Raw genomic sequence first — 15,197 nt, forward strand, 5'->3', positions numbered from 1 at the left:
GGGTCTCAAACCTCGTGGTGGCTAAGAAGAAGTCGGGGGGCCTGCGTGTCTACGTCGATCTACGTGCAGTAAATAAGGCAGTGGTCCCTGATACGTATCCACTGCCCACCTCAGAAGAACTCACTGCTCAGTTCTATGGCTCTGAGGTGTTCTCCAAGCTCGACCTCAGACAGGGGTACTTACAGGTGCCCCTCCACCCCAGCAGCCGAAACCTCACAGCCTTTGTGACACATGCAGGAGTGTTTCGCTACACCAGGATGCCTTTCAGTCTCAGCTCCGCCCCTAGCTGCTTCCAGAAAATCATGGTCTCCGTGCTGGCTGGCATACTGGGCGTGGCCATTTATCTGGACGATATAGTGGTACACGGGCCCACCAGTGAAATCCACGACAAGCGCCTTAACATGGTCTTCACAGCCCTGTCCAAGCACAAGCTAACTCTCAATGCTGAGAAATGTGTCCTCTCTGTGCCAGCCATCGACTTCGTGGGGTTCCGGCTGTCAGCGAGCGGTGTAACTCCACTACAATCCAACGTGGACGCCATTCAGGCCATCCCTGAGCCCAGCTCGGCCGCCCAGGTCGCCTCCTTCCTGGGTATGACAAGTTACTACCTGAGGTTTCTTCCCCAGTACTCTGCGACCACAGCCCCCCTGCGCCAGCTGCTGCGTAAGGACGAGCCATGGGTGTGGTCAAAGGCATGCAGTGACGCTGTGCGTGATCTCAAGACTCAACTGACTTCACCACCAGTGTTGGCTCACTTCGACATCTCCAGCTCCACCTTTGTGACCTGTGACGCATCAGCCACAGCGATAGGGGCCGTGCTGTCTCAAACCCAGAACGGTGTGGGGATGCCCATTGCCTTCGCCTCCCGTGCCCTCAACCTGACCGAGCAGCGGTACTCCGTGGGTGAGCGTGAGGCGTTAGCCTGTATCTGGGCTTGTGAAAGGTGGCACCTCTACCTCTATGGCCGCTCCTTCACCCTCAGGACAGATCACCAGGCCCTGACAGCGCTGCTGTCCACATCTGGGACAGGCCACAAACCCCTGAGGTTGCACCGCTGGTCTGACCGCCTCCGCCAGTACAACTTCAGCCTGCAGTTCACCCCAGGCAGAGACAATGTTGTCGCCGACCTGCTCTCTCGCTCTGTCTCCACCCCAGCTCCACAGACGGACACTGACTGTGTGGAAAAGGACATTGTCCAAATGCTACACACACCCCTCCAGTCCACTGTCTCTCTGCAGGAGCTGAGGGCAGCCTCCGAACAGGACCCTGTCCTCTCCCAGCTCCGCACCTACATCCAGAACGGCTGGCCTCACAAGGTCCCAGAGGAGCTGGCTGCGTTCGCCCGAGTCAGACAGGAGCTCTCCTGCTGGAACGACACCTGCGTGGCACGTGGGGTTTTGCACAGTGGTCCCAGCTGCTCTCCGTGCACGTGTTTTGAATACGGCGCATGAAGGCCACCTGGGCATTGTGAAACTGAAACAGCGCTGCCGAGACCTGGTGTGGTGGCCGGGGATAGACAGAGATATTGAGGCTCTGGTGAAGGACTGTTCTGCCTGCCTTGTGAGTGGCAAGACTGGCCACCAGGCTCCCCCACCCCTGCAACCTCTCGCCTGGCCCTCTCAGCCCTGGGAACACCTGCAGTTGGACATTTGTGGTGAGATCCATGGAGTTCCCCACCACCAACGCTTCATGGTGGTCGCCTACGATCTACACTCAAAATGGCCTGAACTCACCACTTCCGGCACTGTGACCTCACAGATCATCATCGACTTCCTGGACTCTCTTTTCTCTCGCTGGGGCCTCCCAAAGGCCATCACCACTGACAACGGCCCTCAGCTGCTCTCTGCTGAGTTCACTGCTTATCTCGAAAGCAAGGGCATCCGTCATATACGCACTGCGTACTACCACCCCCAGGCCAATGGCGGCGTTGAACGTTTTCACCAGTAACTGAAGAACGGCCTCAGAGCACACATGGCCCAAGGGTGCTCTTTCACGCAGGCCATCCGTCACACTCTGCTGCACTATCGGGCCACACAGCACTCGACCACAGGCGTCTCCCCAGCCTCTCTCATGCTAGGCCGGGAACTGTGCATGCCCCTTGACAAGCTCCGCCCCTCCACACCTCAGGCACCTCCCTCTGGGGTCAGAGCCTCAGTCACTCGTCAGCAGACGCGGATGAAGCAACGGTTTGACCAGTCAAAACGAACCAGGGAGCCAGACATCAATGTGTCAGACTGGGTCAGGGTCCGCAGGCCCCACAGGGACAATAAAATGGCTTCATACTGGTCCTCTCCTCTCCAAGTCACCCGTCAGCTGGGCCCAGCCACTTACCTCCTCAGCGATGGCACTCGGTGGCACTCCAGTTGTCTACGGAAGGTGTCAGCTCCGCCACACACAGCTGGTGACACAACCATAGCCATTCCCTCAGCATGGCGAGACGCCCCGGGGCTTCATGCAGCTCCTACACGGGCCCCAGACATTTCTGGGCCTCAGCTTCCCCTGCCATCTCCCTCCCCACCTCGGCCTGCCCAGCCTCAGGCCGCCCCGCGACCTGTTCGCACACGTTTACGCCCTGGCCACCTAGAGGACTTTGTGTCAACCTTTCATGTTTGAAATCCTGCCGGGGGGGGGGGGGGAAATGTTATGTATGCACACATCGACAGTACTGCATTTGATTTGGGGCTGTTCTATTGTGCTGGGATCGATTGGTGATGCCTGTGGGCTCTGGGTTGTTTGATCGGGTCTGCCTTTGATGCTGTGTCAGTCTAAATAAAGAATGCCACGGAGAGGTTGTGTCGAGCGACAGCGCTGTGTCCTGACGTGATTTAAAAATACAATATGCACCACATTGCAAAACTCACCTCTCTTCACCTGCAGAAAGGGAGCACGAGAAAGAAACTCTGCAAAACAGTTCTCTGTCAATGGTTTTAGGGGTTTCATGTTAAACTTTAATTAGCAACTTTTATTTTTTCCCCTACATTGTTATGCTACATTGTTTATATATTTATTTCTCTTTAAAATATATATGTATATCTGTATTTATTTTTTATTATTACATCATACTATTGGATATAATTACGATATTATTACAGTATTATACCACTTTATTATACACACACACTGTATACTTCCTACCCTCACATGTAAATATTTTGTGTTGTTGTCAGTGTTTACGTTTGTCCATTGTGTGTAATGTACTGGTCACCTATGTAAGCAACTTTGTACATGTGTAAATATGGTTTGGGGCGGGGATTTATAGATATTTTCATTTTCTCTAATATATAACATATATTGTTGTTATATATACTGTAGATATATAATATGTTCATATATTGTTTATATATTTATATAGCCTAATCATATATTGTTTCTTCAACTTATTAAAATAGCTGACTTTACTGCCACTATCTGCTTCTGCCTCTCTATCATATTTTAGCGTGTGTGTGTGTGTGTGTGTATATATATATATATATATATATATATATATATATATATATATATATATACACATATATACATACATATATACATATATATATTTATAGTGAGTGTTTTGCTAAATACCGTATTGTTCCGAATATAAGACGACCCTGATTATAAGACGACCCCCCCCCCCTTTTCAAGACTCAGTTTTGGAAAAATACTTTTTGAAGAGCAAATATTGGTTTTATAAAGAAAAACATTGTATTTGAAAATAATGATAATAAAACACATTGAATAAAACAAGGTAGTCTGTTTAACAGCTTTTAAATAAAATTATGTTTTCAATATATTTTAGATGAAATTGTCACATTTAAATAAAAAAATGTAAATACATTTGTAAATGAATGACTTATTGTATTTAAATAGCATACAAATGAAAATAAACTGTAGTCTATTGAGACTATCCATCTCATAGTGAAAAAATAACCATTTCAACATTTCAATAACTGCATTAACCATCGAAGTGGTCTAATTTTAGAGCGGTCTTGAAACAAATCTGACTGAGTGAGAATGTATTCTTCTTCTCCTTTCGGCTTGTTCCCTGTTTCCCAGGGGTCACCACAGCGGAAACGACAGTTTCCATCGGTACCCTGTGAGGGCACAACACCGATGGCGGTCTTGTCAATCCGCATAATGATCTGGCAAAATTTTACGTCGGATGCCCTTCCTGACACAACCACTAACCCTATGGACGGGGGCACAGGTAAAACACTGGATGCCATCCCAGTATTCATGGACCTCCGCTTAGTAATATGCTTAAATTCAGCGGGTTGTCTCGTATATTGACATTCAAAAGTCTAGACCTCGAATGTAAGACGACCCCCACTTTTTCATACGTATTTCCAGGGTAAAAACCCCGTCTTATATTCAGAACAATACGGTAGCTACCTATCATACATCACATATATCATATATCAGAATATTCTATTACTGTTAAGCCAACTATGAATATTAAAATACGTCAAACCATGTGTCCTGTATCATAGCTACATGTATGACGTTTTCAACAACAAAAAAGGCGTGGAAATCAGTTTGGTATTCAGCGAGTTATGATTGATTAACTGCGCTGACAGTTCATTGCGCCTGCCAAACACATTACACTGAGTGGAGCGGGTGACCGGTCCAAGATGGCGGCCCCACGGCTCGTCAGCGCCAATAGGCAGTAGCGGTCGATGCGGCGTCTACTCTTTATATGTCTATGGCAGGAATGCCCTGCACGCAACAGGCGTTGCAGGAAATGCGACAAACTGGGACATTTTGCTGCCGTATGCAAAACCAGAGACGTGAGGGAGGTTGTTTACCAGGATGATGCGTATGAGGGCGAAGCGGAAAGGGAAAGCCGCCCCTACTTTCTCGGTTGCATTGAGGGGATGGATTTTGAGAAAAAGTGGCAAGTGGAGTCACCGATCTGCGGCAAGTTGGTTAATTTTAAAATCGATACAGGGGCGGACATCACTACAATGTCACAGACTGCATATAGGTCACTGCCTGAACGGCCACAGCTGTTTAAAACACCAATCGACCTGAGAAGCCCAGGGGGAGCAATGCAGTGTGCGGGGAAATTTGTGGCGTGCACGGAGAGACGGGGGAAGATGCACAAAATTGGGATTTTTGTGATAAAAGGGCCAAATGCCAACAAGCTATTGAGTCGCAGAGCTGCATGTGAAATGGGCCTAGTTTTTAGAACAGATCAGGTTAGCGAAGATGTTTTCGGGGACATTGGATTGCTTAATTGTGAACCTGTCATGATTGAGCTTAAGCCCAATATACAGCCTTATGCCCTCAGCACGCCACGCAGGGTCCCTTTCCCTCTCATGCCAAAGGTGGGCGACGAGCTGCAACGCATGCAGTCCTTGGGGATCATCACAGAAGTGACTGAGCCCACAGAGTGGTGTGCACCCATGGTGCCCGTAGTCAAAAAGAACGACAAGATACGGATCTGTGTGGACCTTAAGCAGTTAAACCAGGCTGTTAAGCGCGAGCGGTTTATGCTTCCCATGCTGGGGGACATTATGCCCAAGTTAGCAGGGGCAGGGGTTTTCACAACGCTAGACGCATCGTCTGGCTTCTGGCAAATTCCGCTAGATCCCAGATGTGTAAAACTAACCACTTTCATTACTCCCAGAGGCCGGTTCTGTTTCCAGCGGCTCCCGTTCGGCATCACATCGGCACCGGAGATCTTCCAGAGGAAAATGTGCATTCTGCTGAGAGACCACAAGGGCACGGTCGTCATCATGGATGACAAACTCGTGTACGGCAAGGACCAGGACGAGCACGATAGAAACTCAGAGGCGGTACTGCAGACAATCAAAACATCGGGGCTGAAGCTCAACCAGGAGAAATGCCACTTCAGCAGGAGTGAGTTGCAATATTTCGGGCACATCATCAGCAAAGACGGCATCGAACCAGATCCAGGCAAGGTGAAGGCCATCTCAGACATGCAGAGCCCCGAGAATGTCCCGCAGGTGAGACAGTGGCTGGGTATGGTAAATTATCTGGGGAGATTTCTACCCGAACAGTCATCTGTGCTACATCCGGTGAGTGAGCTGCTGAAGAAAGACGCAGAGTGGCAGTGGGGGGAGCCCCAACAGCAAGCCTTCACCAAGGTAAAAGCAATGTTGTCTTCTACTCCTGCCTTGGCATACTATGATGTAGCAAGGCCCACCATCGTGAGCGTGGACGCTAGTAGTTACGGGCTGGGAGCAGCACTGTTGCAGGTTCAGGAAGACAAAGTTCAGCCTGTTGCCTTCTGCTCCAGAACTCTCACAGATGCAGAGAAGAGATACTCTCAGTTAGAGAAGGAATGCCTTGCAGGGGTGTGGGCCTGTGAGTGGTTTTCCCGTTATCTGTTAGGTTTAGCTGAGTTTAGCTTACAGACAGACCACAAGCCCCTGGCCCCCCTCATTAATGCTTATGATCTGGACAAAGTGCCGCCGAGATGCCAGCGGCTTCTAATGCGTCTAACGCGTTTTAACTCCAGAGCAGTGTATGTTCCAGGTTCACAGCTGGTGGTGACCGACGCCCTTTCCAGGAACCCACTCCAGGACGGCAGCGGGGCAGACACAGACGGGGATGTGCGTGCGTATGTCGAAGCTGTGATTGAAACCAAACCGGTGTCGAGCACGAAGCTGGCCATGTTAAAGCAGGCCACGCGTCAGGATGACACAATGCAGAGGGTGATCGGGTACACCAGAGAGGGATTGCCGAGGCACGTGCCCTTTTATCTGCATGGCTACCACGCTGCGAGGGCATCGCTGTCCGAGGCAGACGGGCTGCTCCTGTACCAAGACAGGATTGCAATTCCCCCCGCGTATCAGGAAGACATCCTACACAGGATTCACGAAGGGCACCAAGGCCTTACAAAGTGTCGTGAAAGAGCCAAGATGTCTGTCTGGTGGCCCAGCATCGGATCGGACATTTACCGGAAAGTTACACAGTGCACATTCTGCCAAATCAATAAGCCCTCACAGTACAAAGAGCCCCTATGACCGAGCCATAACAGTACCCCCCCCTCCACGGGAGCCACCAGGCGACTTGCCCGGCTTGTCGGGATGGGAATGATGGAACTCAGTGAGCAGCCCAGGGTCCAGGATTAGCTGGCGGGGGACCCAGCTACGTTCTTCCGGACCGTAGCCCTCCCAATCCACCAAATACTGGAACCCCCGTCCTCGGCGCCGGACGTCCAGCAGCCGCGGACCACGCCAACCACCCTGACCTCAGGAAGGATGGGAGTCGGCTCCTCTGTAGCTGGCTCCCTCCTCGGGTGTTGTCGGGACAGGGAGTCTGCCTTCGTGTTGCGGGACCCGGGGCGATAAGTCAGCGTGAAGTCAAACCGACGGAGGGAGCTGGCCCACTGTGCCTGCCGACCATTGAGGCGCTTGGTTGCCCGGATGAACGTCAAGTTCTTATGATCCGTCCAGATGGTGAACGGCTGTTCCGCCCCCTCCAGCCAATGGCGCCACTCCTCCAGAGCAGCCACCACTGCCAGCAGCTCCCGGTTCCCGACATCGTAGTTCTCCTCGGCGGGGAGGAACCGGCGAGAGAAGAAGGCACATGGGTGGACCTTCTGGTCAGACGCTGACCGCTGGGAGAGGACAGCCCCCAACCCGGTGTCCGAAGTGTCCACCTCTACGATGAACTGCCTCTTGGGGTCGGGGTGGAGCAGGACCAGGGCGCTGGTGAACCTCTCCTTGAGGGACTGGAACGCAGAGCAGGCAGCCGGGGACCAGATAAAGGGCTGGGAGGGGGAGGTCAGCCTGGTGAGAGGTTCTGCCACGCGGCTGTAGTTCCAGATGAACCTCCGATAGAAGTTTGCAAACCCGAGGAAGCTCTGTAATTCCTTCCGTGATGTGGGATCGGGCCAGTCCACCACAGCTTGGATCTTGCGGGGGTCGGCCCGGGTCTGTCCCCTCTCAACGACGAAGCCCAGGTAGTCAACGGAAGGGGAATGGAACCGGCACTTCTCTGCCTTGATGAAGAGCCGGTTACGGAGGAGACGTTCGAGTACCCGGCGGACATGCTGGACATGTTCCTCGAGGGTCCTGGAGAAGATGAGGATGTCATCGAGGTACACCACCACAAACTCGTCGAGCATGTCGCGGAGAATGTCATTCATGAGAGCCTGGAATACCGCCGGGGCGTTGGTGAGGCCGAACGGCATGACCAGGTACTCATAATGACCCCGGGGCATCTTAAAGGCTGTCTTCCACTCGTCCCTCTTCCGGATCCGGACCAGATGATATGCACACCGGAGGTCCAGCTTAGTGAAGACTGTAGCCTGGGTGAGGGGCTCAAGGGTGGAACTCATTAGAGGAAGGGGGTACTTGTTTTTGACGGTTATCTCATTGAGTTGGCGATAGTCAATGCAGGGTCCGAGGCCCCCGTCCTTCTTCTTCACGAAAAAGAATCCAGCTGCCACCTGGGAGGATGAGGGCCGAATGAGCCCCACTGCCAAGGACTCGGCGATGTACTCGTCCATCGCAGCTTTCTCGGGGATGGTCAGACTGTACAGACGACTGCTGGGAAGGGGTGCCCCAGAGTGGAGGTCGATAGCACAGTCATAAGGCCGATGAGGAGGAAGAGATTGGGCCCGGGTCTTGCTGAAAACCTCACCTAACTCGTGGTACTCAGGGGGAACAGAGGAGAGGTCGGGAGGCGGGGTACTAGGGGCACATCGGGGGGATGGGGCAGGAGCAGCCTGGAGACATTGGGCATGACAGGAGGAGCCCCACTCCATGATGGTACCGGAGGCCCAGGCGATGTGTGGCTCATGCTGCATGAACCAGGGGTGCCCTAGGATCACAGGGACTAACGGGGACTAGATGATGTAGAACCGAAGTCTCTCCACATGGTTACCTGCTATGGTGAGAGAGACAGGGTGGTTGCGTTGGGTGACGCTGGCCAGGCAGCGCTCGTCCAGCGCGAAGGCCTCCATGGGCTTCTCCAGCGTCTCTAGAGGGATGTTAGCCTGGGCAGCAAACTCCGAGTCCAGGAAACACTCATTAGCCCCCGAGTCGAGGAGTGCACCCACCGTGAGCCGCTGGTCAGCCCAGGCCAGGGTAACGCTAACTAGATGGTTCTGTGGGGCAGGATGGCGGGAACAGGAACGTTGGCTCACTAGGATCCCCCGGGGCCCCAGTGAGCCTAGTCTTTTGGCCGAGTGGGGCAGCCGCTGATCAGATGTCCCTTCTGGCCACAGTAGAGACATTGACTTGCCTTGAACCGGGCCTCCCGTTCGGCCGGACTAAGGCGCGTGCGCCCCAGCTGCATAGGTTCCTCCCCCGTCGTGATCTGGGGCGCGGGGGGAGAAACGGCCACAGGGAAAGTGGGCAAACAGGAGTAGGGATCCTGTTAGAAGTGCTGGATGACTGGGGAATGGACGGGGATCCACACAGGGGTCGCTCGCGCCTCCTCTCCTGGAGGCGTCCGTCAATGCGGATGGCGAGCTTGATCAGGTCCTCGAGGGAGGTGGGCTCCTCCCGGGTGGCTAGCTGGTCCTTGACAGCCTCGCTGAGACCTCTCCGGAAGGTGACCCGAAGTGACTGGTCATTCCAGCCGCTCTCAGCTACGGCCAGCCTGAACTCCACCGAGTAGTCTGTGACACTGCCACTGCCCTGCTGGATACTGCTCAGCCAAGCACCAGGGTCCTGGCCACCGACTGGATGGTGGAAAACCTTCCGTAGTTCCGCCTCAAAGGCCTAGGTGAGGCAGAAACTGGCCTTCATGGACCATGAAGCAGTGGCCCACTGAGCTGCTCGGCCTGTGAGCAGGTTGGTCACGTAAGCGACCCGGGCAGCATCAGACGTGAACATGCTGGGTTGGTGCAGGAAGACCAACTCACACTGCATGATAAACGTGGCACAGGTCTCAAAGTCGCCATCAAACGGTCGTGGGCTGGAGAGGCAGGGCTCCCAGGGAACTGGGTTGAGCCCCACAGGGTTAACCGGGGCAGCGGGACCAGGGGTCGGGTTACCCACGACTCCAGGGGCAGGCTGGTCTGGCGGCTGGATGTTGAGAGCCGCCGTGATGGTTTGCAACTGCCGCAGGATCTCTGCTTGTTGGCTCGCCAACGCCGCCTGCTGGCTCGTTAGGTTACCCACACAGGCCTGGAGGGGCGGGACCCAAGTCTGAAGATCTCTCACCACAGCGGAGGCCGCCTCTAGCTGCTGGGTGTGGGAGTTAGTCAGGTGGATCTGTTCGATGAGAGCCGCTCGAAGCGGGCTGGCCGGTACGCTCTCTGTGTCGGCTGGGGTCGTCATGGTCAGTTCGTACTGTTAGGGTTTGTGGAAGACCCCAAGCGCACGACACTAGACAGAGATGGGGTTAGCCGAAAACTGGCGTACTTTATTCCTTACGCGTACAAATAGTCAAACATAGGAAGGCAATGAGCGACGAGGAAAAAACGGGAAGTCCAAGGGGAAAAACTCGCGGGTAATCCAAACGGGAACACGGCAGGATACTTCCACAGGGAAACTTTGCAAGGGAAAAACATGAACCAAGGGCTGGGATGAGTTCGTAGAGAAAAAGACCGTGGGAGGAGAGTAGCCGCTACTGCGGGGAGGTTACAACACGAACTGACAATGGGCACGTGGGAGGCCACCAAACTTAAGCCCAGCCCTGATGACTAAGCCCGGCCCTGACGAGCCGATTGGCTGCCGGCGTGGGGTGGGCAGGCCACGGCGCGGGGTGAGCGAGCCATAACACACAATTGACCACAAGATTTCTTAAAAGACCTACAAGACCAGATACAATTACAAATTTGTATTGGTTCATCCCCCCCCCCCTACATTTAGTTTGAGGAGTGAAGGCCACTGCACACTATCGATTGCTGGCATTCTCAATATTCTTTAATCAATTTTACAATGTTTCGATCATGTGACCTTCTTCAGTTATGAATTTGTGTGAACAGAGATTTATTCTTATACACACTACTGGTGAGTTCAGTAACCAGTCATAACAGTTCAAAAACCAAGTGCACTGCTGACACTGCATGGAAGTCAGAGGAATAAAAGTAGTCAACAATACAGTAAATAAAAATACAAGAATAACGAATGAGGTTATAGTTATTTAGTTTATAAAGTCATGTTAAATATTCACTTTGCAGAGGAATAATTGATAATAGGTCCTCTTAAGCACCTTCTTGAAGTTTTGTTTCAATTTTTTGCCAATGCTGAGTGACAAATTAAATAATGAGCTGTTCAAAAACAATCTCCCTTTTTCAAAGAAAAGTATTTTTCATGCAAGTCTTTAAGGAATTGGGCAGGACAGAATCAAGATTATAACTCAAAATGTTGCAACAAATAACAAAACAAACCAACATGTTTCGAGTTCTGCATTTAACCTTTCATAAAACATGGGCTACTTTTTAAAATCTAATGCACTGGACCCATCCAGAAATCACATACTTGATCAAAACACTGCTTTGTGACATGCCCATCGGAATACTTGGGTCCACTTATAGCATACCGTAAATGCTTTGCAATTCAATATTGCCCTGCACACTAATACAATTTCTTTTTAATACACTAAAGTTACGTAGACCTAGGTTATATCACCCAAGTTCCAGGTGCTTGAATTATCTTATTACAGGTCTTGATATAGTCATTTTTGTAAAAGATAATCTCTCTCATTTCAGTTATAGTTTTTCAGAATAAATTCAAAGATAATTTGCCTTGTAAGCTGTTCCACAAGAAATGTTGAAGTCCTCTGCTGAAGTAGCTGTACCACTACAGGTAAACAGATAATAAGACAGGTCTGGTTTATTTTTTAAGGCAACAGCAGTGTTAGTAGCAGGGGTGTTTGTGGTTGTCATGGCAGCCACTGTGGTTCCAGTCTGGTTTCAGAGCACTTCATAGACCGAGATAGCTCTAGTTAGAAGAGCAAAGAAAGAAAAAAAAGCCACTTTATTTTGTCATTGTACAGGCTACAAAGAAATTTGTTCTCTGCATATAACCCATTATATTGTATAGGAACAATGGGTAGCTGCAGAACCTGGGGACCAACTCCAGTTCGTTTTCCTATTGTCTTTGTCAAGGGCACACACAAGAGTATTAACTCTAACTTGCATGTCTTTTTGATAGTAAACCGGAGAACCCGGAGGAAACCCATGCAGACACGGAGAGAACATGCAAACTCCACACAGAAAGGACCAGGAAGGCCTGGGGTTCGAACCCAAGAACTTCTTGACGTGAGACAACAGGGCTAACCACTGGGCCACTGTGCCGCCTTGAGTTAAGGTTACTAATGACCTACTGCTGACTGTAGACAGAGGTGAGTGCTTGAATTTAGTTCTTATAAACTTAAGTGGTGCCTTTGACACAGTCGATCCCAGCATCCTCTCACATCACTCAGAGACTTGGGTTGGCATCAAGTGTAGTATACTGATCCTAATTGCTTAGCTAAATGATAATCATTAGTAGACCAACAGCGCTACCTAGTGGTGGTTAAGCTAGGCTCTCATATACCCCGGATGTTGACTGCTGCGGCAGTCGGAGAGTTACAATAAAGAGGACCAGATGTTGGGAATTGGTCTCCGGTTCAAATCACTGTTATGGATATATTAGCAGTATAAGATACATCCAGATAATATAGAGAATATGTTACAGTGGCGACGAGGATGGGATACCTTTAATGTGAGAAGGTAATCCCAGTAGTTAATAAAAGCGGACGAAGCAACGTGACGCTACAAGCTAGCTTACAGCCAACTAGCAAGAAAAGACTAGCTAGCCAAGCCAAGCACAAGCATGGCGCATTTCATCGGCAATATTGCTGAATAAAAGGAAGGTAATGAGGACTTTGAGTCGTACCTCGAAAGATTGGAGCAATGGATGATCGTTAATGAAGTGGAGGATGGTAAAAAGGCCAATGTTTTCCTGTCTGTGATAGGCGCAGAAGCCTATGGCCTACTAAAGAACCTCTGCATACCAGAAAAACTGAGTAGCCTCACGTATGCAGTACTGAGCGGGAAACTAGCATCCCATTATAAACCCAAGCCACTAATCACAGCTGAACGTTTTAGATTTCAGAAAAGAAACCAACTAGAAAATGAGTCAGTGTCTGATTATGTGGTTGCTTTAAAGCACCTGTCCACACATTGTGAATTCGGTCAGCATTTAAATGAAGCACTGAGAGACTGATTTGTTAGTGGTTTAAAGGTGGAGGCTATTCAGAGAAAGTTGCTCGCAGAACACATTCTGACTTTTGCAAAAGCATGTGAGCTTGCCTTATCTATGGAAATGGCGTCAAAGAATACGCTGGAGTTTGCCAGCAAACCAAGTGGAGCTGCAACTGTGAATAAGATAGACAAGAAGAGAACAAGCAAGGGTGCGTGGAGAAGCAAGTCGTCCACCGAGTGGAAAAGCAAGCAACCTACCAGTGATAACTCTAGACCACAGAGAACAGAAACGCACCAACCATGTTACCGATGTGGAGGTAACAACCATGCAGCTCAGGTATGTAGGTATAAAACCGAGACATGCCACAAGTGTTCCAAGGTAGGGCACATAGCAAGAATGTGTAAAACTGAAAATAGACAGGGACATACACAGTACGTGGCTGAAGACCACAGTCCAAGTGAGAGAGGAGATGGAAATGAGGATGAACTGTTTGGTGCGTATCCGATGAATACAGTGTACTCCACGAATACAGTTGGTAATGGAAAAAAGGACATTAAGGTCAATATTAAGTTAGAAGGAAACCCTGTAGACATGCAGCTTGACACAGGAGCTGCCGTAACCCTGGTATCTGAGATAGTGTACAAGGAACATCTCTCACACCTGCCACTGAAAGAAAGTAAAGTGCGTCTGTCAACCTTTTCCGGTAAGAACATTCCGTTGATGGGCCAAGTGACTGTCAATGCGAAATATGACAACCAGAGTGGAGATTTACCTCTTGTGATTGTGAAAGGTGACAGACCAGACCTCCTTACACCAGCAGGGGGCAGTGATAACACAGATGTAGAGGCAGTGTTACAGAGACACAAAGCAGTATTTGCTGAGGAGCCTGGCACTATTCGTGAATTTAAGGCAAATATCAAAGTGAAGCCAGATACAAAACCTGTCTTCAGAAAGGCAAGACCAGTGCCATACGCACTACAAGACGCAGTTGAAAAAGAGCCAGATAGGCTGGAAAAAGCTGGTATTATCTCAAAGATAGACCATAGTCAGTGGGCTGCCCCGATAATAGTTGTACCCAAATCAGACAAGTCTATTCGTATCTGTGGAGACTGTAAAGTCACGGTTAATCAGAGTGTGGAAGAGGAGACCTATCCACTACCGAACGCCGAGGATCTCTTCGCCACACTGGCCGGGGGCACTCTCTTTAGCAAATTAGATCTCTCACATGCCTACCAACAGCTTGAGTTAGAGAAGGACTCAGAGAAGTATTTAACAATAAATACCCACAAAGGACTGTATGTTTATCACAGACTTTCATATGGAGTGTCGAGTGCACCTTCTATGTTCCAGAATGTGATGGACCAGATACTACAAGGCTTAGAGCATGTGACCTGCTTCCTCGATGACATACTAGTCACAGGCAGAACAAGAGAGGAGCACCTGAGGAACCTAGATGAGGTTTTGAGCCGACTGGAGAGCTACGGGGTAAGAGTGAAAAGAGCAAAATGTGACTTCATGCAGGAGAAAGTAGAGTACCTGGGGCATCTGATAGATAAAGAGGGACTTCACCCCACTGAGACAAAGGTTGCCGCCATCGTAAATGCACCCCAGCCCACAAACGTCACAGAGCTACGGTCATTCCTAGGACTGTTAAACTATTATGGCCGTTTCATGAAAGATCTGTCGACCGTATTGCAGCCACTACACCAACTCCTGAAGAAGGAAGTCGAATGGAAATGGACACCAGAGAGTGCAGCAGCATTCAAGGCTGCCAAAGAACAGTTAGTGAAAAGCTCAGCAGTAGTACACTACGACTCGCAGAAACCACTGAGATTAGCTTGTGACGCATCCCCTTATGGGATAGGTGCGGTAATGTCGCACATAATGGAAAATGGGGACGAGAAACCAATCGCCTTTGCGTCACGTACGTTGACAGAGGCAGAGAGTAAATATAGCCAAATAGAGAAGGAGGCGTTGGCCATAATATTTGGCGTGACCAAATTTAATAAATATCTCTATGGCCGCAAATTCAGTTTAATAACTGACCACAAACCCCTCCTTGCCATCTTAGGACCCAAGTCAGAAATCCCTACACTAGCC

Source organism: Lampris incognitus, chromosome 5 (assembly GCF_029633865.1).
Source record: "Lampris incognitus isolate fLamInc1 chromosome 5, fLamInc1.hap2, whole genome shotgun sequence".
NCBI classification, from domain to species: domain Eukaryota; kingdom Metazoa; phylum Chordata; class Actinopteri; order Lampriformes; family Lampridae; genus Lampris; species Lampris incognitus.